The 22,158-nt window shown below is 47.0% G+C and overlaps 1 protein-coding gene across 3 annotated transcripts in view; it reads left to right on the forward strand.

Annotated features, from left to right (window-relative positions):
* The window catches only part of CASZ1 (castor zinc finger 1), a 279,324-nt gene that overhangs the window by 29,963 nt on the left and 227,203 nt on the right, over positions 1-22,158 (forward strand). For all 3 annotated transcript variants that reach the window (XM_066982071.1, XM_066982072.1, XM_066982074.1), the window contains one exon: positions 9,545-9,622. The gene's annotated coding sequence lies outside the window, so the exon portion shown is untranslated. The remainder of the gene's footprint in view (positions 1-9,544; positions 9,623-22,158) is intronic.

The following is a 22,158-nucleotide window of genomic DNA, read 5'->3' on the forward strand; positions in this document are numbered from 1 at the left end:
CTCAGCCTGGTGTCCTCTCCCAAGGCCTGCCCTGTCCTTCACCGCAGGAGGTAGCACTGAGGGAAGCCATAGTGCGGTTAAGACCCGACTATTTTTACCAAAAGCTCAGAGTATGGTTAGGTGATAAATGTTCCTCAGTGCCCTTTGTACTGCATCTCTTACCGAGGGTGCATTTTGAGTTCAGAATCAGGGTTTTGTGGTTAAGGCAGTGCGCTGGCACGTGCACTTAGCCAGTCTTGATTCCAAACTCTGCTGCAAGCGTTATACTGTGGGCACATCGCTTCTTCTGTGCATTAAGTTTATAAAATGCATTTTGGGGGTCTTTTTCTCCATGTACAACCCCTAGGTTCTGCAGGGCTACAAACATGACAGGAAGGGAAATGTCTGTCTCATATGGTTGTGCTGTTTTCGGTACTGTGATTCCCCGGTCTTGATGAAGGCTTTGGTTTCTGGCATCCAGCTACCACTGCTGCTTGGGTCCCTTGTTGAACTGAGAGGTCTTGGACCTCTCTTTCAGATGGTGGCCTCCTCCCAGGGGTTGGGTTTGCCTCCCTCTGCTTTGGGTTTACCAAAGGGATTCTGTAATATGGACACATGCAGTAAGTGGGACTTCACTGGGTGGTCCATGAAGTCTTCCAATGGTTTGTTCTTAGCATTGAGCTCCTCCACTGGTGCTAACTCCTGGAAAAGTCACCAAATTAATCCATTCTGCAGAGCATAAACCAAGTGAAACTGGGTGTGCTGGGCTCTGTTAATGCAGATCTCTATCCATTGGAGACTCAGCTGAGACCACTAAATCTGAGCATTCCTTTTAAGATGAAAATGAGAAAGGAATTAATTTTAATGAGTGATGTTTTTGCTGCCGCTCACCCTGTCGTGTGCGGCCCCTGTGTGTGCAGTGTGATCTGCCATCATGTCAGTGCTCCATGATCAAACCCCTTCCAAGAGGGGATACTTTACATGGGTTTCTGTGTCAATTCCAGTCCCTGAAGAACGTTGCCAATCCATTAAGAGCCTGGCAGCCTGTACTGGGAAATGCTAGCATGAGCAGAGAAGAGAGAGGCAAGCCTGAGAATAAGGAGGCAGGAAGGAGGAAGAAAAGATTAATCTGAGCAGAAATTCTGTGTCAGAAAAGGACTTCCAGGGATTGCACTCTGCTGAGCACTGTTCACCTTGCTGAAGGGCTTAGCAAGAAGACTTGCTAGTTGAAGGGACTTTCCTTAGGACTCTAGCACCATTCCTGTAGTGCCCTGGCTCTTGCATGCCAACAACTGGTATTTTAGAGAGCGGAGCTGTGTATATGCTGGGGCTGACAGCCTGCTTCAAACGAAATGCTTGAGCACCCTCCAGTACTAGCCCTTTGAGTATCTGGCCCTTAGTATTACTGAAGGCAGCATGGCTTTGCATTGCGTTCAGTAAGTGTTGGTTCCTGTTCTTGGTCAGAAATTAAAGACAAAAAGAAATGGTGGATCTCCTCAGTCAGTCCGTTTTCTTTCTGCGTATCTGTCTCTGTAGAAAGCAAAGACTAGGACAAGCCTGCGGCCGTGGTATGTGTTGCTGCTCCTTCTGGCCACAAACCGGACTGAGAGCTACCAAAATTTTTGTCTTAAGTAGTGTCACACTGGGAGGGGTACGGCTCCCAAGCAGAAAGGATAGCGCTTTCCATTGGGAGTGATGCTGGGGTAGGAGCGTGTGCTAGGCTGGAGAAGGAAAGCGGGGTGGGTGTCTCCTCCTGGGGCTGTGTTGTGTTTTGTACCAAGGCTGCAATCAGAGGTGGATTGCACAGCACAGCACGTGGAGGGCTCGGTCCAGATTCCTGTCAATAGCAAATAAACTTGCATTTGATATGAATTGGTGGGGGAGGAAGGACAGTAGCTTTTAATATGAATCACTTATTGGGAGGTGGATCTGCACAAAACCCTCCCGTGTCCCCTTATGTCAGGGCTTTGGTCTGAATTTTTCTTCTTCCCCTTCCCAGTACCAAAAACACTACCGTCTTCCCCACCAGAAATACCTGATCGTTTGAGCAGAAGGCAGAGAGAGCTCCATCAAAAGCCCCCCAAGTCCCCACAGGTGACCACAGTGATAGAGCAGCACTGTCCGAACCGAAAGGACAAGGAGTCAGTGGAGCAGGGGCTTGCTGCAGCTCTGCCATTAAATGATCTTGGGTAAGTGAATGGCACCGAGTGCCCAGCTGCAAAAGCTGTCTCGTGAGGGAGTTCCAGCTTGATTATCGACTGTCCTGCTTGAGATAACAGCACCTTAATAAGGAAGTAGGCAAATTACAGAGCAGGCAAAATCTGGGAGGCTCTTTTTTTCTTTGAGAGGACGAAGGGGGATGGTTCCCCGTTTCCCCATCTTTGCACCATTTTGAGTGAAAACTGCTCAAGGTGCCTGCTGTGCTGCACGTTGCCTATGAATGGGAACCCCCAGCTTGTTTCCTTTCTCTTTGCTGGGCTTACCTTTATGAAAGCAGCTGGGGCATCCTGTTCTGCCAGACCCCCCAGCCAGCGTGAGCAAATTACCACCAGCCTCTTAATGAGAATACCTCTGACTGTTGTTGCCTCCTGGGCTCACAGCGTGACTGACCCTGCACTGCTGACAGGGAAAAGAGTTGTGGGTTCCTGGTGAAGGCTGATATATTTGGTTCCTTTCTGGCTGGGCCCCTGCCCGTACCCTCGCTTGTGGGCTGTTCTCCCTCTGCCAGCTTCCCCTCAGAGCACCAAAGTGCCCCACAAACCGCACGCCCGGAGTGCTCCATTCAGGTTCGCCTGTCTTCAGCTCCCCGTTTGCCTGGTCCCTGAAGCGGGCTCTGAGAGCAATCAAAGCCACTGCAGTGCAATTTCCGACGGAGAATTTCCTTCCTATTTCTGAGTGTGTGTGTGTGTGTGTGTGTGTGTATTTACGTGTTTCAAAAAAAAAAATCAAAACATTTTGGTTTTGTGCACTAAGCACTTTTGAGGGCGATATGGGGCCCTGTAATACGGAGGTTTATAACCTCCTCAGCTAATGCTCCCTGACACTCTGTTTTGATATCATTACTACATTATACTCACAATTTTTGAGTGAAAAAATACAGTACTTAGAAAGTCGAAATTCATAAATAAATTCATGTCAAACCGCACTTAATATTGATTTTGTTAGTGTTCAGATTCAATAATAAGGTACTGCGTGCATGAATATTTAAATATAATCATCATTTCTGCATCTCCTAATGGCCTCTGCTCTTCTACACTCAATTTAAACACAATTTAAAAACTATAATGTATTGAAAAATACTAGGATTTAGCAATAAATCACCATTGGGATACTCCAAGCCTTTTATAGGATGGCTCAATATCTGCTTCTCAAGGGACAGCACAATTAGATTCATGTTTTTAAACTTCTCAATTATCCATATACCATAATTTTATGTGAAAGTTTGTTTCTCTTCCTCCCCCCTCCACCCCTGCTCCCACTCCTCACCCCCCACCAGATACTCTCCCAGTAGGAAGCGGAGAAATCGCTAAGTGTTCTCTTAGCTGGGTTAGTATAGTAAAAAGGAGTCAAAGGTCACAGTCCTCAAACTGAATTAAATCCAGAGGCTGTCAGGGAAAGCAGAACGCTGACTCACTTAATCACATTATTTGGGGAAAAATCTAGGGGGAGGAAAGAGATAAAATGACTCAAAATGAACTCGCCAAGGAGGAAGCGGAGTTTTTATATTTATTTAAAAAGCAATATTCGTCTTTATCAAATAGACGCAGGGTGGTTCGATGAGGATGGAGCTGGCTGGACATTTGCGCAGTCGCAGGCAGGAGAGCTCTGGCAAGCATTTTTCTCCTTAGCAGGATCAGTGAGTGAGAGGAGGGGAGGATGCGGTGCCCTCGGTTCCTCCAGTGCCAGGCTGGGTGGTTTGTTGGTGGGGGGTGTTTCTGTAGTGCTGGTCGCTAACCCACCTGAATGGCACGCCCTCTGAGGTAGGTCGTTATCATTACCCTCATTTTACAGATGGGGAAACTGAGGCACTGGTGGGAGAAGTAATGCCGGCAGAGCTGGGAGCTGGTCCTGGGGTTTGTAATGCTGGAGCCTCTGCCCGAGCTATATGGCCATTTTCTCTCTCCCGCCAGCATCCCTAGAGCCCGTGATGGACAAGGGGGTAAAAGCGATCAGGCGTCAGAATCTCAATAGTGCTAACATGTTAGGAGAGCGGTAGGTCTGATGGCGTTGGTGCGGTATTGACGCTGCGATGGCTCGCCAGTTTTGTTGAGCGCGTTTCTGTCTGATGCAAGGAGTCGGTCAGGAGGCCAGGAGAGGACCGGGAGCCTGGTGTCTGACGAAGAGGCCGTAGCCGTGCCACGAGGTGCCGCTGGCAGTGTCGCACTTGGAGCACCCTCACAGCGCTATATAAAGCGAGCCACCGCGCGGGGACGGGAGTTGCAGCTGGCCATGGATCAAAGCGTTGCATGAGTAACGGCACACGCCCTGGTGGCGGAGGGCGGGCGGAGGTTGGCTGGGATGGGCAGGGACTGCCTGCCTTTGCTTCCTATACAAGCCTCCTTCGGGCCGTACCAATCTGACCGGTTTGCTTATATTGCATATTTCACCGAAATTCATTAGAACTGTTTTCTACAGAAGTTTACAACGTGTCACTGGAACTCATTTTTTATCTGTTCATCTGGGGAAGTGTCAGCTCCGACTGCGTCAGGGTCATGAGCAAATCTGGGAAGCCCTATGGGTGGGTAAGATGGAAGTAATCAGTGGTAGAAAAGGCCAGCCGAGATGTCATGTAACCATTCCGCATGCTGGGCCACTGTGATTTGAAGGTCTGCTCATGCAGTTGTGGGAGGGAAGACACCTTCCTTCCCTTACGAGGCAGGAGCCACTTTCACCTTTCTCTAATAGTCCTAGAGCTCCCTTTGCTATCTCTTCCGTTGGTCTGCAAGGTATGTTTGTAATCCTGATGCTGAATGTTGTCCATCTTGTGTTTGACAGTGAAGAAAGGAAGGGATAGCAGACCTCTCTAAGAAACAGGGAGGCAAGGAAAAAACTATTGCAAAAATTGTGTGTATATTTGTGAAATCTTAAGGTGCATTTTTTTTCTATAAATAATGACTGTGAGCTTCTTCAAAGTGTCGGAGTAGATACAAAATCTTATCCGAAGGGAACTGCTGCGTACCCTTCACAGCAAATGCAGTTCATCCCATGGATTTCACCAGTTTTTCTGTGAATCTTCTCTTCAGATACAGAAGCAGTGTTAGAAGTACTTGGACCTGGGAGTGGCAGTGTTGGGGCACCACTGGCACGTGGCACTTTATCTTGGTGGAAGCTGTTGGTGAAACCTTGACAAAAGGCAGAGGTGTACCTGCAGGTGGAGGTGCAAGTTCCAGAAGAGTCCTCATAGGTCTGAGAGGTGTGAGCAGAGGCAGGGGAGCCAGGGAAAAAAATGGCAGCAAGAAAGCATTGAAGCTTTTGCACATCCTGCCTGCTTGTAGATCCTGCTCAGCCACATGTGACACAGCAGTAGGAATTTCCTGCCCTGCCTAATGTGGTTGTGTCTTTCCTTTTTATTTTTCTGTGTCAGCGAAATACTTGAAGCTGCTCATGTTTTAAAGCCGTGGTTCTATTTTCAGGACCATCTTCTTATTGCAGTAGATGGAGGGGGGTGAATGTAGCACTCACATCTTTGTTCTTCCAAACCACCAGCCCGTCGAGCCGGCATCCCCCTGTGGCGTGCTTCCCTGAAGGACGGTCACTCTGGGAGCTGGAGGCTGGGCTTCTTAAAAGCTTGGCTTTTGGGGGAGTGTACTGAGAAGCCCTGACCTGTGAGTGGTATGGGGCACGGCAGGCGGAGTGGCTGTGCCTTGCAGGTGGGCTCAGGGAGGTCTTGGCCTCGGCCACAGCCCCTGCGTGGTGGCCCAGCTAGGGCAGAAGGGGTGGAGGAGCTGCCCGGTGTCCCCGCTGGGGGACACGAGATGCATGCGGTCACAGGGCGCAAGGGTCATCCTAGTGCTCGTGGGTACCAGCTGAGCATTGCTCAAAACAAGTGCGCACAGTGAAAAGCCACTGGTATCTGTGGACTGTCCCAACAGATGTCACCAACAAGTCTGTATTGATTGCTGGGGTTGGTGTTTTGGCAGAGCGGGAGGCAGATGGCACATTGCTAATGAGCAACGAGCACGGCTGGCACGGGGTACAGAGGAGTGTTGGGTGGGATAGCGGAATGGCACAGTGCCATGGGCAAGTGAGGGGCATGTTTGACCATCTTTGTCCTCTCCGCATTCGTTCCTTTTTTCTTGCTGTGTGAAGTCTAAATTTCTTAATCTCTCCTCTGAACATTTGGTCTCTTTCCAGCTTCCTGTGCTAGCCCGCTCTCTTCCATCCCATTTATATCTGCTGCTCCTTTTTTTCTTACTTGATGCTCAGGCCTTTGCCTGGGATGTTTTTAGGTCCGGTTGCCAGTTGCCGATAGCGTCGCCTTCGTGCCTACACCTCACTGGATCACGTTGTACAGGAGAGGGAGCAAGGACTAAGGCCGCTCCTACTGGCTGGTAGAGAAGGGGGTGGGGGTCACACTAAGCCCTGAGAGAAGGGCTGTGGATCACTTTGGATCCCAGCTTGGCGATACAGACTCAGCAGATCGGATTTTTGAGTATTATGAGACTGTTGCTTCAATTAGCAGGAGACGAGCATGCAGCACTGCCATATGGAGTATTGCATGGACTGTCGTGGTGGTGAGCACGTGCACCGAGCACATAGGCACTTCAGCTGGAGGGAGGGCTGGGGGCATCAATAAGTGCTTTTATGCACTTGCAATTCTATTTATATATCATAAACGTTCAAGGGTGGCTTCCACTGGATATCTTTGAATGAAAACAGTTCTTTCCACCTCTCTGGTCTCTGAAAAATATTAATTAACTTACATGAAGAACCCAACCCACAAAATTCCCGATCCAAACCTGAAGTAACCAGGAGCAAGGTAGTTCAGATCTGGTTCAGACACAGGATAGAAATTGGGTCCAATTGCAAAGCTTGGATCTGTATTCCCACCACTCATCTCCTAGCTTTCCACAGTCGGGTACATGAGGCTGAATCAAATGTACATTAATGTATATATGTATAAGTTTTTGAGACTGTTTTGTGGCAACTTAGATACCACAGCAAAATACCAATTTCTGTTGATGGCAAGCAGCAGGAAAGTATGGCTAACCCAAGGAGACATTCTGCTGTGGTTGCTTTGCTGGTACTCCTTTGTTACTGGCTGCACTCGCAGGTGCCAGATTCCCCTTATCCAGCTGCCTAAATTCCTCTTAGCAAGGGAGAACCCTTTCCTGTAAAAAGTGACCCAAGCTCAGCACCTCCAGCTTCATTTACTGACGTCGCATGCGACAAGCCCCTGTCCCCAGCGGCGCAGAACCTGGAGGTACGTTCCTTAACCACGTGCCCTGCAGCTGGAGACCACTGGGGCAGCCTCCAGTGCTACTTGCTGCCCTTTGTCTTGCTAGATCTGTCTGAACTAAAGCTGATGATCAGAAGAAACATGGCCAAAGAAATGCACTGAAACGTGAAGGGTAAATCCCTTGGTCTTCAGTTGTGATCCAGTAATTTTTTAGTATTTAGAGGTAAGTAACTATGAGTTCTCCTTCCTGCGATTTGAGCTTTTAACTTCTTTCTAAGTTGCAGTTCTCCTTGTTGTAGTTTCTGGAGGAAGGAAATAGCTTGATTCTCTTTCAGAGCCTGACAGTAATGGCCAAAAATCTAGAGTGAGTTGCAGCTACAGGGAATCTGTTTGAGAACTCCCTCAGTCTCTGCAAAAGCCGGCTCTGCGTTTGCCCTGAAAGCTTCAATTTCCCAAAAAAGGAAAGGGCAAAAAAGCCTTGAACACTGACTCTTTGAAAGCTGTGAAACTTAGAACAGGTGTGAGCATAGGCAGCTGCCCGGGCACTGTGTGCAGATATTCCTGCTAATGCCTCCTTAGAACTTAATCTCTGAAACCATCTGCTTATGGTGAGCACATGTCCCCGAGGAGGGGAGGGAGCAAGAACAAATCCTGCAGCCCCTCCGCTTCTTCCACTGTAGCCTGGGTAAGAATTTCGAACAGCAGAATGAGCTCGAGCTGTGTGCCAAGAGGCCTTACTCCCAGCTTTTGTGAGGCAGGGAAACTGTAGCGTCAGTTCTCGGGCTTCAGGGTGGTTACTGTTGAGTCGAAGATCAGGGTCTGGCTCATGACTACCTGAACAAAAACAACACTGCACAGGCTTTGGAACTGCCATCAGCAGAACCTTTAATGCCCTACAAATACGTGGGACCAATTTTTCTTATTTGGGGTCCGTGTCTAAGATCAGCCCAAACCTCCATCAGAAACCTGACTTGCCTCACTTTGATTTCCAGTCTTCAGTCCCTGGGAAGCTAAGTCTTGTAGGATGTCATCTCCAGTGCAGCTATCCTAATAAACTCCAGTGGAGCCTCCAACAGCTACCTCTGAGTAACTCTTATCTCTTCCTTACGCCTTTTTTCTCCTCAAGTTTCTTTGCTTTTTGACTTGGGACGGACAGCCAATATATCCAAGGATCATGTAGGTGACCGTGCCAGTAGGTGACTCAAAGCCACCCACCGCCCCTTGCCATGCTGCTTGCTCTTTAGCTGTGGAAGCTTGCAGAGGCCAAAGTGCTCTCAGCCGCTGACCTGTTAATGAAAAGCTAGTTCATCAACTTTGGCAAAAAAAACAAATGTACAACAGGCCACTGTTGCCCCGTGACTGCCAGAAGCAGTGTGGTGACAGGAATGGGTCATGCTTCAGCCCATGACTGAAGGGTCCCCAGCTTCAGAGAGACATTCAGGGACTTCCTCTGCATTTGGGGCTGGCCATAAAAAATTGATCATCCTTTGTTACAGCTTCACTTCTGTCACTTTCCATCCCAGAGTCTGTTTTTTACAGAAAACAAGCTACATTCATCAAAAATGACAGAACACAGACTTAATGTAATCATGTATGGGAACATGAATTGCAAATGCAGAACACAAGCACTAAAATGTATTTTCCATTACCGCCACAAAATGAAATAATCATGAACATTTTCCCCCAGAATGAGAACACATGTAGAGTACACTGACACCTTAAAATCCACTGCCATGCCCTGGCCTCAGGTGCAGGTAGGCTTGGTGACCGCCGGCAGGGCAGAGATCTGCTGGTATCAGGAGCGGTGGCTATCTTACAATCCTCACCATGGAAACTTGTGTTGGTTATTAGTTACAGCAGCTTCTGCAGTCGTATTTGGGTGACGTTCTGGTCATTGCTGGTTGTTAAAGATCTCGTGGTACTCTTAAGTGTAACTCAGCAGAGGTGCTGAAAAAAATAGGCAATGCTGTGTATCTCCTTATTTCTAGATTCTGCTTCTAACCACTGTTGGATCACTTGCTGCTAAGCTTGAACAAGTCCTCTCACCCCTACTCTGCTTTCAGACATTAGTTGCAAAAATGCAGATATGGCTATTTAAACTAATCTGTTGCTAACCAGTTCAGTTGGTACAGGACGTGTTAATCAAAGTCTTCCTTTCCCTTGCAGATTCACTGGACCACAGTTTTGCCATGCTCTGAACATCTGCTGTGTTGTACTCCAGATGCGGCTGCATTTCACAGAAAGGTAAAGTTATGCCTGTATTTATATGTGAGCCTTTTGGTTGTTTATAACTTGATTTAGTATAAGAAATTATGTAAGGGGCTGGATTGCTTCTGTTGTTCCGGGTCTCAGTAGAGAGAGGAGAAAAGGGTGATAGAATTGGGAATAACCTCTCCGTAAACTAAATTAAATCCAGTACTTGTTCAGTTATTTAGATTATTTTAAACACATGCAAGTTATCCAGCCTGTACTTGCCACAATTCTGCAAATACAAAGCCACTAATAAGAGGGGTTGGAGCCTGCCCTGCTGAAGGATAGTTGGATATGGATCATGATGATGTCTGGAAGGGAAACTAGTAGTTTGATCAAAGCCGTGTGCTCAGCACTGAGTGCTGATGGAATGATATAGGGAGAATAAGGCAGGAAGACAGTGGCTGGTTTACATCTCATCTACCAGAAGCTGCTATGAGGGACTTATTGATCTCTGATTGAGCCACAGGCCATGGGTTAAGTGATGGGATGTATCTGAGAAAGACCAGTCTAACAGCACCCAACAGGAGGTGCTGAAGAGAGCATCATGCTGTGCTGGGCCAAACTTCTTTCCACCCACAGAGAAGGTGGGACCCTGTCATAAAGAGAAGAGGAAGAGATTTTATTCTAAATGAGTTAAAATGATGTCTTTGCATGAGAGCACTTCAGATAATAAAATATACATAAAACAAATAGACTCAGCAGCTGTAGAATCCGAGAGAAAATCTGGATTTGAAAGAGATTCTTAACTTTTTTGTACTACAACAGTAAGTAAAAACATTTGGTCTTATGCATTTTTCCAGCTGTTTACACATAGTCTGCATCCTCTCCAACAAGTTTGCTTAAAGACCTTTATAGGCGTGTTCTTATGGTCATATAAATGCAATCTCCTGATGTATATGCACATATATCCACATCCTTGTACATTTGACACACTTTGTGTATGTGCATCATCTCATAGAAATTAACTTCCTCTTTGAATTAATGTGCTTTTATGCATATACATCAATATGTCCCAGGGTGCATATATGTATCTTTGTTCATATTCCCATATGCACCTCATATGCATGAGGTGATCAACATAGTCAAATTGAAAAAATAAGTTATTCCAAATCTGTGTTATTTCTCATTTCATTCCCAAGGGGTAAATGGAACCATTCCAAATGAAAGGTAATCCTGGGACCTGAAGTTTTACATTTCAGCGTACAGCATGGTTTTAATGCTCTGTACCTTAGACTATAAGCTCTTCAGGGCAGTAAGCAGATTCCCTTCTTTATTTATGCAACAAAAGCAATGACAGATTATTTAAGACTTCGGGTGCTAGGACAATGCAAATAATTAACAACAATGGTCAGATTTTGTGGAAATATAAGATGAGTTGGACAGGAAGGTGCCCCCGAAGAATCCGCAAAGCCATCCATCCATCCATCCATGTAAACTTCTGCAGCAGGTTTGTCACTGTTTTTTTTTTTTTTTTTCCACTGGGTTGAAATACTTTACCTGCAACTTTGAACACATACCCATTTGAGTGTTCTCTTTGCATGGCTTATAAAATCTAGCACACATGAGCAGTGCATACTTGTATCTAGAGCTAATACACATACACCTATGTGGTAGAAAACCCAAGCTTTCTGAAATAACTCGTAAACATTCATGGAAATCAAACGTGTCATCCTCTCAGGTAACCAGCTATGTGCAGCATATATGTGGCATTGGAAAAACGTGTGTAGTGTACATAAATCTGTGTAAACAAATATAGAATTTATGCTTCTGTATATTTAGTGTGGGTATATGTACGTGTATTCATGCGAACACTGGATCGGGAAGTCAGTACAGACAATGTGTACGCACCTTCCAGAAGAGGGCATCTGTCTCCCAGTGCAGGCAGCCTTGCTTAACCAATGGCCCCCAGCCTCTCACACCTGGGCACTCGCATCTTGCTTGCCAATTTGAGGTTAACAGTGCCAGCACAGAGTGAAATATTAAGGCAGCCGCTTGAAATTCAAAGTGTTTCTTTTAATTAATGGGTGGATGCCACAAGCTGATCCAATCCAGCTCTTAAATTAATCTTAATTACACGGATTTTGTAACTTTGGCATTAGCCAGCCACACAAAATATGTATTTCATAATCCTAGAAACGGGTGAAAAAGACTGCTGCTGAGCTGAGAAGTCAGCTGATGATTTTATCAGCCTCTGTGGCTGTGGGTGTAAGTGTCATTGGGGTGTGTCTGAGATCGTATCGGGAAGACCAAATTAATTCACTCCTGCAAATATCAAAACAAGCTCTTTTTTTTTTGCCGGCAAGTAGGGAATAGGCAAGAGATTTCTGAGCTGCTATATTTGGAGTTTCTGTGCCATCCAGTGCATACAATAAAGAAAAGAAACATCAGGGAAGTTGGTGATCCATCGTGTTTGGTAACGAGTTGTGAGCGCGTACTCAAAGATTACAGTTTGAGCCTTTAGTTGTTCCCATTGTACTCGTTGATTTGGAGGAAGGGTCGGGAGCTTTTGTAGCTCTGCCAAGGGCTTCCTGTGTGAGACTGGTCAAGAGGAGGGAAGCTTTTTCTCCCTGTGCTTCCATTTTCCTCCTCTGCAGGTCTGTCCATTCAAATTTTTTATTTTATTTTTTTTCTGGATAGAAGCTGCCTCTTAGTATGTGTCCATTGAGCGTAATATGGCATCTAGGTGCTACTCTATTACAAATAATGATAATGGATAAATTGAATTATCTCAGGAGGATTTATACTGGTACTCTGTTAGGGATGAGCATACAGGATCTCTCCAAGCATCCATCATGCCAACTTTAAATAGAAAACAGAGCTGGGAATAGATCGTCAGGGATATTCATAGGAAATGCAGACACACAATTTGCTTAATCAGTCACTGCGTATTCTTCAAATGGGAAGCAAGGCCTCGTCTGTCCCCAGGGATTTGTGCTGCCTTGGGATTAGCACTGCGCGCTGGATTACACTCCTGCTCCTGCAGGTGAGACTTGAAAAATGATGGATAAACCTGGGAGTAAGCGCAATTGTAAGCTGTTCTTTAGTCTTGCTCTAAGTCAGAGGGTCAGCACAAGAGCAGTCTGTATATAGCCCGGAGTGACTACTTGTGAAGTGGTGAAGTGCGTTTGCGAGCTGTTCCCTGCCATTGCTGCCAACCCGGGCGGGGGGAGAGTGGTGAAAGAGCAGAAGATCTGTATGTGTGTAATTCACCCACGGAGAAACATTCTGCTGTACACAGCTCTACGTACATGCACACTCGTGCACGGAGGTACACATGTACCTTTCATTCATGCCTCACAAGCATCCCTTTTTTCATTTGCTCTACACTGCAGGCATCAGAAACGCTTGTAGAAAGATTTTTTTCCCTCGAATGGGCTTGTAAATGCTATTCTTATGTCTGACCTGTGATTTCTCTCGGTGCCTGTCTGTGTGAAATACGTTGTTTGAAGGCAGTCTGCCTATATTCTTACAACCGTTTTGTATTTGGCTAATCTGATATACTTGCGTCTTTCTGGTTAACATTTTTACCTTCTAAAGCGTTTCCTGAAGTTGCTTTACAGGGCAGGGTTAGTTTGGATATCAATTTGGGGGTTTGTTTTCATAGTACTTTTGGAAGCATAAGTGGGAAAATGTTAAACCTCATGTCAATTTGCCTAATTGATGTGAAACTTGATTGTGGCCGGGGAGGAGTGGATTTCCCTACTTCAGTCTTATGAATAATTTGCTCATCTGAAAAGAGAGAGAAAATCCAGTAAATCCTGGCAGCCAATGCAACTATTCTCACAGCCTGAGATTCTCCCAAAATACAGAGAAAAAAATAGGGAAATTATGTGCCTGACACCCATGGGACACTTTGTAATGCAGAACCTTTGCATTTTGTTTGTTTTGGTTGGAGCTGATGGAATCTTCCTTGGAGTCAAATTATTTTTACTTCAATTTTGTGGGATTTCTTGTGCTTTTCTCTAAAGCACTTATTTCTCAAGTAACGGTAATGGAATCTGGATTAGATAGACTGCTCATGAAATACTGTATCATATTGGTGTTCCTGAGATGCTAGAACATGCTCAGTTCTGAATTTTTTTGATCTCCAAGGCTTGCTGGAGTTGGTGTGGCTCGAGTAGGAATGACACAGAACTTCCTGGGTTTTCAAATTCGAAAACCTCTAGATATCTGAACTCATCCAGCAATGGGGAGGAAGCCAGCAGGCAAATGGAGAAACCTTTCCAGCTTTCAGTGTAGGTAGGAAGCAGAATGAGTTAATGTTGGCCCAAAGGGCCACAATAAATAATGAGAGCTCTTCCAAGTATATCGGGGGAAAGAAATATGAGAGAGAAGGTAAGCCCATTAATAAATTAGGAGAGAGCTGGAATCAATGGTGATTCTAAAATGGCTGAGCTACTTAACTTTTTTTTTTAATTGGTCTTTAAGAAGAAAAATATAGAAATGGAATATGGACCATTAGGAAGTAATGAGCATCTTGGCACCCTAGCTGTTGATGTAAAGCAGATAAGGGAACACTTGAAAGAATGGATAGCAACAAATCAGCAAGTCCAGCTGATGAGCATCCTGGGATGTTTAGGGAATTGGCTGCTGAATTCACTGAACTGCTGGCAGGTATTTTTGAAAAGTTGTGGATTAAACAGGCAGGCCCTTCATGAAAAGTCCATATTAGTAGTTCTGGAACAAAGACCAGCCTTGCAAAGCTATCGGGAGCGATCCCAGCAATTACCACGTTACACAGCCCATTGCCTTTTCAGTTTGAACAAATGCTAAGAGAGGAGTATGTGAGTTTCAGGAAGTGTAAGTTCATAAACCGGCCAGGCTGCCAATCAAACCAGATAGTTCTTTTGCTTCACATAATCAACATTACCACTTTTGTCTTCTCAGTGAACATGCACAATTCGACCAGAGCTGATTCAGCTGTGCCGGTGAAAACCCACCTAATAAACTTACCTAATGGTTTGTGGATTTCAGTTTAGCTTAATGTTTGAAAATGCAGCTCCTTCAAGCAGTTCACTAGATAGATCTCTATTGGTGTAAGCTTTCTGCTGTAAGGCTTCAGGCTGCTCTGATTCTTCCTCCAAATGAATTTCTTGATTTTCAGCAGCCTTGTTGCTGCTGCTGTATGAGAGGCTGAAATCTGTCTTTTGTACCTGTTGCTAAAGTTGCTCCTTCCAGGTGAAGTACAGTAGGCTAGGAGGTCATGGGATGTTCTAGACTGTCAAGATGACAGCCTCAGCCTGCTGATCCAGCAGAGCAAAATCCATTCCTTGAGTGTGGGGGCAATACGGTGCCACCTCTCTATAGGTATATTTCAGTAAATGGGGGTGGTAGCTTTCCTTGAAAAACCTGTGGGATTTCCAAGTCTGCAGATAGGATTGTGGCTTTTTCTCCTGATTCTTTGTCTGGACTTACAGAGAAGATCGGTAAGCAGAATATAGTGAGTGATATCACTGGATAGTATTCCTATTACAAAAGAATTTCGCCTGTAAAAGATGCCTGTGAAAGGGCAACGCTTGCCAGCATGGAAGAATCATCACTCTGAATATAATGTGGCTAGTGGAAGGCAGTGTATGAGCACTTCTCAGGATGGAAGGGCTTGGTGAGCTGCCATGTAAGATGCTGTCGCTTACTGTAGGCAGGTGCTCTCCTCAGCCAAGGGCTAGCTAGGTGGTGTGGTTTGTTTGTTTTTTTTTTAACAGAAAGACCTATAAAATAGAATGTGAATCATTTACCCAGATCCACAATTCACTTTAGGCCTTATTAATGCCCTTCTCTGAAATTTAATGAATAAAGTACCCAGCAATGCAGAGCTTCCACAGATGATGGTATTTCAGGGCAACGAAGTTTTGCTTCCCACATTTTCTTAGGAATTGAGGTAATTAACAGACTTTTGCATAAAGTTATCATTGCAGGTTAAAAGACTAGAACTGTCTCTGTCCAGTAACAATACCTGTTCCGTTTCTAACTTTCTTCCCAGGGTATTCATTCTGATTTGAGAGGTGGTTTTGCAGAGTCCTGAGTTAACCCCGAAAGCCTGCGCTTAGGCAACGCCTATCTACCAGTGCAGCTGCGGCTTGGAGCTTGTCAGGAGGCTCCTGGTCACTGACTTTGGGGATCAGTGCCAGGATCAAGCTTGGGGAGGATCAAAATTCGGGGGATCAAGCCAGGATGGCTTGCTAACCTCATCCATGCGTCTCCAGCTCTGACATGGACAGGAACACCGTGCTGTGCCTGGTCCTTCAGAGTGTGTAGCTGAGAGATGCAGTGGAGGAGAACTCTCCCCAGGTGTTTGATACCTTTATTGGAAATTTTTTTCCATTTGCAAATAATATACGGAATATATTAGCACAGAAGCTGAGATTCCCCAGCAGTTACGTTGCAATTGCCTGTCTATCTTTCAGATTTCTCCTCGACGTGCCTTCTTTATACCCCCCAGTGATAGAGAAAGCTTAGACTTAAATGATTTCAGTGGGTGAAAGGCAGGAGGTGGGGAGGGAACTAATATGAAAATTACTTTAATTTAACAGTCTGTCACTCACACTGGCCCGAAGGAGCTCTAAGACCATTATCAGTGACCCTACTAGCCACCCTTTCCTCAAGCATAAACTTGAACTATTATGCATGCTTATGGGTGAGAGCATACTTTCTTCCCTACCTGCCTGTTAAGAGGTAAAACGGGGAAATGTTTGTTGATGGAGGTTGAGGACGCTACGAATACGAAGCCAGAAGTTACCTTGCACAGTGAGTGCTCAGAGGTCTGCAGAGCATCGGGGAGGTCTAGGTTTAGATTACTGTTAAAACAGGGGTCCCAGAAGACATCCCCGTGTGTGGTCACCGAGGAAGCAGTTCTGGGCTATCATTACTTATTAAATATCTCTGGTGATATCGCCCAGGGACCCGAATGCTGGTGTGTTCGACAGGGCTCTAGTGGAGGTTGAACAGGGACACTCGGCTGTCTGATCTCTTCAGTAATGGAGCCCTGGTTCACGGCTAAGGCTCCTAGGTCCACAGTAATGAATGTAATTAGTTCTAATAATGGGTGAGGTGATGCTGTCAAATGAGAGGTGGGAGGGTTCGGCTGGGTTCTTAGGGCCCCATTCTTGTTTATGCAGAGGTTGTTTTACACCCGTCTGGCAGCGCAGAGGCCTGCGAAGTTAGGAGGCTGCCCTGCGGGTCTCCGGCTGTAACCTCCACCTCTGCTCATCCGGCAGCGCTGGAGGGCATCAAATACCGAGCCAATACAGTGGACTAAAATCTCCACTGGTGTAAATCAGCATAACTCCTTTGACTGCACTGAAGCTATGCTGATCGAGGCTGGCTAAGGACTAGATCCAGGGAATAAATGGTTTTTGCCTTTAGTCTGTCTGTTAGTCCAAAGTCAAGTCCTTCAGATGTCGTGTCCCATGCAGCGTTAGAGAAGGTCACGTTTCGCCTCCTCTCCACCTGGGCTGTCCCCTCTCCTCTGGATAAACAGTATTTCCCCATTGCATTCCCAGTCCCTCACGCTTCACCAGAATTAAATTCATCATTCATTTTTTATGGTTTATACATAGCAGTAATTTATGTTTTCAAATATATTGAGGTCACACTTTAGCAGAAAAAGAGTGTTTCACATTTAAATTGAAGGCATGTTCATTCCATTAAACGGAGATGTTTTGGATAATTTTAAAAGGCTAAAAGTAGTAGAAAGTAACATTAAAATAAAATTTGAGAGATGTAATTACACCTAATCGTACCATAAAATAATCAATACTGCATTACATTATTTCTGACTTCCCCAGTTATAGCCTTTTTTTGTTAAGCTTTTGAATATTGATGAGGTTAGTGGGGTCGCAGTCGACTCTCTGAGGTCTAATGGAGGTGGAATTAAGGTGATGTCCTCTCCTATTATATCTGCGTGGGGAGGTGAGCTCTCTACTTTCTCAAACTGGGGAGATAACATGGCATCAGAAGCCAATACCTCGGCAACATTTCTTGAGCTGAGATTAGGCTGTCAGTAAGTGCTGACTGGGAAGCTGGCAGTGCTGTCTCCCCATCACAGACCCACTCAATTATACACACCGGGACGCAGAGGAAATGATGTTCGCGTCAACAGAGATCATTAACAGCTGGAGACCAGTGTGTGTGAGGCGACGAGAACCAGTTCCTTCCAGTTCAGCCAGGGCGTCCTGGGTTTTCTCTGTGTGAGACCCAGAAGGGGTTTTGTGGTGGCTGTTTGCTCCCCTTCTCCCCTGCCCCTTCAGTCCTTTACCGCCCCACCTGACACATACCTCTGTTAAAACAGCAGCCCCCTCTGTCTGGACTGCACAGCATTTGTCCGTACCAGCCCGTACCTGTGGGTGTGCAGGCACCAGGGAGCTGGGCTGCGGTTCAGCGCAGATGTTGGGGCTGGGACCTCGCTTCCACCTGTGTTTGTCCCCAAAGGTAGGGTCTGACCGCATCTGCGGGGCTGCCTCTGCCACCACAGAGCTCTCGGTTTGAAGGGTTTGCTTTTGTCCTGGTCAGTGCTGCCCTTCGTCCGGGATCGTGAAGCCTTCCAAGGGTTTATGTTTGGGAATTTTTGCCTGCATAAAGAAAAAAGTCCCCTGCTGGGAGACAGCGTTCTGTATTTTCCCTTGGTTCAGTGTGTACCCTCCTAATGCTTTCATGGCTTGCATTAGGGCAGTTTTTAGCATCTAAAGCAGGAGACAGAAGACTGGATAGCCCAAATTTCTGCACCCAAATTTCTGGTATTGTACTGTTTTGTGCCTTCCTGCAAACGTTTAACCCTAGTTTAACCTAGGGAAAAGGGAGGAGATCTGAAGAGATGTTGAACAATAATCTTAGGATTTGTATTTTGCCTTCTGTGCCCATGTTTCTCCCTCCATACGACGAGAATAATGTTCTTTTTACTGAAGTCTGTTTTGCACAATATAGGCAGGAAAAAAAGGTTTCTTAGCTTTTGATAAACCCTCTGAAAAAGGCAACAAAATGTCATTATTTTCCAGGGTTCTGATAATAACTATGGATGGAATTTTAAAACAGAACCAAATCTAGCAGTGCCCCTGCATTATCCATTTCACATTGCCACAGCATCCTCAGATTACAGCGCTCATAGCAAAAGGAAAGATAACGAGCAGGCCCATATCATTACCATTAATAATAAAAACGATATAATGTATTTTTAAAACTTTCCTTAATGCAACACCAGCCCAGTCATCCCAACACTTGAATTATCACAACTGCCCAAAAATACGTGTACAAATACATAGGCAAAAGTTTCAGGAGGGGAATGCACAAAGTGCAGTTCAGGTGCTGGGTGTCCCCCTGCCCACCCTCTTTCTGCAGAGGCTCACTCTCCTCCTGAGGGGCCGGTGTGCCCCCCCCCTTCCCGCAGACCAGCCGTGCCCCAGCCTTGCAGGCTGCCCGTTAAATTATTCCTCCCCTTAGACCCAGTGCAGTGTCAGGGGTCTGGCTGCATGCAGCCCCCCAGCACCCATCCGTCCTGCCGTGACAGTTGCTGAGGTGTTTTGCTGGCGCCTGTTCCCATGTACACCAAACTCTGCTTTCCCCATCCTCTTTTGCTCCGTGCACCCCGTTTTGTTCCTGAAATCCGGCTGTTAAAAATCGTGCTGGAAGGTGGTTATTTGCCCAAGAGCAAACAGTGGCCATCCCTCTGCTGCAGACACGAGCCACCCCCCTCTTCTGATTAGACTGAATTGCTTTCAATTGACTAACATAACAAGCTGCTGCCGCTGCTTTTTCTTTTTCTTTTTTTTTAAATTTGAAAATGGAAGGGACACTATTAGGAAATTTACATTTGCGAATATGATATTTAATTAGCAATATTAATAAATTAATAGAAGTAAAGAACCTTGTCGAGACTCCAGATTAATAAAACATGCTCTAGTTGAGTAAATGAGGTGAGCCAGGGATGTGATGCCCGTAGAGGATACAGGGGAAATCTCACTCCCTAAATACCCCTTAAAAAAAGGATGAGGGGCAATAACGAGTTGGGGCAAAGCTTTTTCTGTCTTCTAGCACCCCTCACGGTTACATGCTAACCCTTTCCCCATCGTGCCACAATACTTATGTATGAAATTAAGTGCAGCTTTTCTGCCTGCATTCAGCCTTGCCCTGCCAGGAAGCTGAATGAGTCAGTGGCAGGGAGTGGAGGAGAACCAGAGCTTGCGGGTGGAAGGTAACAGAATGGACGGTGACAGGGTAAATGCTTGGAAATGTTTGGTCAGATCCATTAGAAAGCAATAAAAGAGACTTCTAATATTTTCTGATCTGATGCCCTGCCTAACGTGCTGCACGGGCTCTCACTTAGCTATGACTGTATCCAGCTCGGTCTCTGCAGACCAAGCTGTGGGGAGGTTTGCCCTAGAGGGATGCTCAGTACAGATGGAGCAGAGCCACGCAGGAGGCGACGTCTCAGCGCAGACTCGAGCAGGGGAAGCGGCACAGCGTGGGCTCGGTTGAGAAGAATGACCGCATTGAGCAGAGGTCTGACACGGCGTGAGATAAACGGCTGCGAGGTTCCCGGGGGTCGGGCTCAGCTAGGTGTCCCAGTCTCAATGTGCATCTGTCACTGCTTCGAATCTCGGGTGCTCACCCAAACTGGAGCCCAGTCCTCTGCTGCTCGCTGAGCCACCAGTCTGCAAGGCTCCCCAGCATACGCTTCAATTTAGGCATACCCTAACTATTGATCTGCTCTGTGGCCGGTGCTTCTGTAACCTCATCTGTCCTGGAAAAACCTCCTCTTTGCTGCATCCAGCAGGGCAGCGAACGCAGACGAACGTGGTGCAGGCCTTCCTTCCCCATGCTGTTAGTGCAGGCGGTGCTGCAGAGGAGGCAGCGGCATCAGGACCCCGGAGATGGGTCAGGCGGGAGGCTGCAGTGCCAGGTGACTTCAGTGCCTCTCTGTCACGTTAAGTCTGGGACAGAAAGGGGAGAACGCGGCTCTCCATAACCTCTAGGTATGTGTCAGGAAGCCTTTGCAGTGTGATGGCAGTGAATCATAAAGTGCATGGGGATACCATAGCTGGTGAAATATTCCTGTGTCTGTGTGCAACTGGTGCAGCCTTTTTCCTTGATCCCTGGCTCAGCCAGGAGAGCAAAGGAGAAGCTGGCCCCTCGGGAGCGCAGCTAGCAGTCAAAGCATAGCTCTCCCAGGGCCCGTGTGACATTCACACACATCACTGTGAAGTCACGCTCTCCTGCAGAGCATGGGAGAGGTGATTATTTATTAATGTACCGAGCACTGTCCCCATGCATCACTCTGCCTGCGCTGCAGCCTCAGCAGCGAGGCGCGGGGACACCACGGACCTGGGGCCCTTTGCACACCAAGGGAAGGTATCGCAGGGACCCCACGGAAGAGCAGTTGTGCTGGAGGGGGGGAGGCAAACACATGAATTGTCTGGCATGGTGCTGGGTTTTGTTTTGTTTTCTGCACGCTCAGCTCTCGCGGATCAGCATCAGGCCCCAGAGCAGCCAGCTTGGTGCTCCACGTGCCTGCCCTAGGAGCCCAGGGTTCTTTTCTGCTCTGTCGTTAATGTTAATATGGAAATCTTTCTGTTCCCCTCTAACTGTTGGGGATATCGGCATGTCTGGGCCATTCATAGTTCATCCTGCACTGTCATTCCTCCCTTCTGTGCCAAGTGTGTGGAAAACTCTCCCAGTTTTCCCTAACTCCAGGAGAAGGAGCCCTAACTCTAGGGGAAGCACTTTTCTTTGGGAAGGAGGACAGGCAGGACACAACCAGTCTTCTAAAAGTTGTACCAAGGAGGATAATGAGAGGGACAGGGCTACCTTCCCGATCCCCCGGTGGCCCAGCTGCTCTGCTCCCTTCTCCAGGGACGGCTTGTCCCCACTGCGTGGTTTGTCTTACGCTCCTGCTGCCGACACCTCCACTCGTTGTGGGAAAGTTACCTGGTGGAATGGCATGTACACAGGCCTCCTGGGAGAGGTGGAGCTCCAGGAGCAATTAGGAAATGGCAGAGGCACTTGTGGACTCTGGCTCGCAGTGCCACTCTTGGTGTAGCGAGTACAGGGTAGGTGTGGCAGAAGAAAAAGGAGAAAAGTTGGCTTGGGTGGGGTGCAGGGAGTAGGGCCGGGTGAGGAAGGCATGAGCTCATAGGCGCAGGCAGGAATGGAGCTCGGCGGCATGTGGATGTGAAATATGCATTGGGATCACTTTGGGATAAAGGAGAAGCCCCAGTGTAGGCAGTCATTAATCTCGGAGATGTGGGCCACGATGCGGCGTTGCGAAGCTTAGCCCGGAGGTGGGGCTGCCTTTGATGGCAGCGAGCGCATCCACGGGCTCTGGGGCCGTGCCTGGAGCGAGGGCGGGCGGTGGGTGGCGAGCCACCTCCTGCCTCCCCTGGGTGCTCCCTGGCACCACGGCTGTCTTGCCAAGGGTCTGCAAAGGTCTGTGTGCAGGAGGGCAGCGCTGCCGAAAGCTTAGACCGACGTTTTTTTGTTGGTAGAGGCCGCTGGGGGCTCCAGGTTGCAGGGTGGCAGCCCTTGGGTCTTGAGCTACA

The sequence above is a fragment of the Anser cygnoides genome, chromosome 23 (assembly GCF_040182565.1).
Source record: "Anser cygnoides isolate HZ-2024a breed goose chromosome 23, Taihu_goose_T2T_genome, whole genome shotgun sequence".
Taxonomy (NCBI): domain Eukaryota; kingdom Metazoa; phylum Chordata; class Aves; order Anseriformes; family Anatidae; genus Anser; species Anser cygnoides.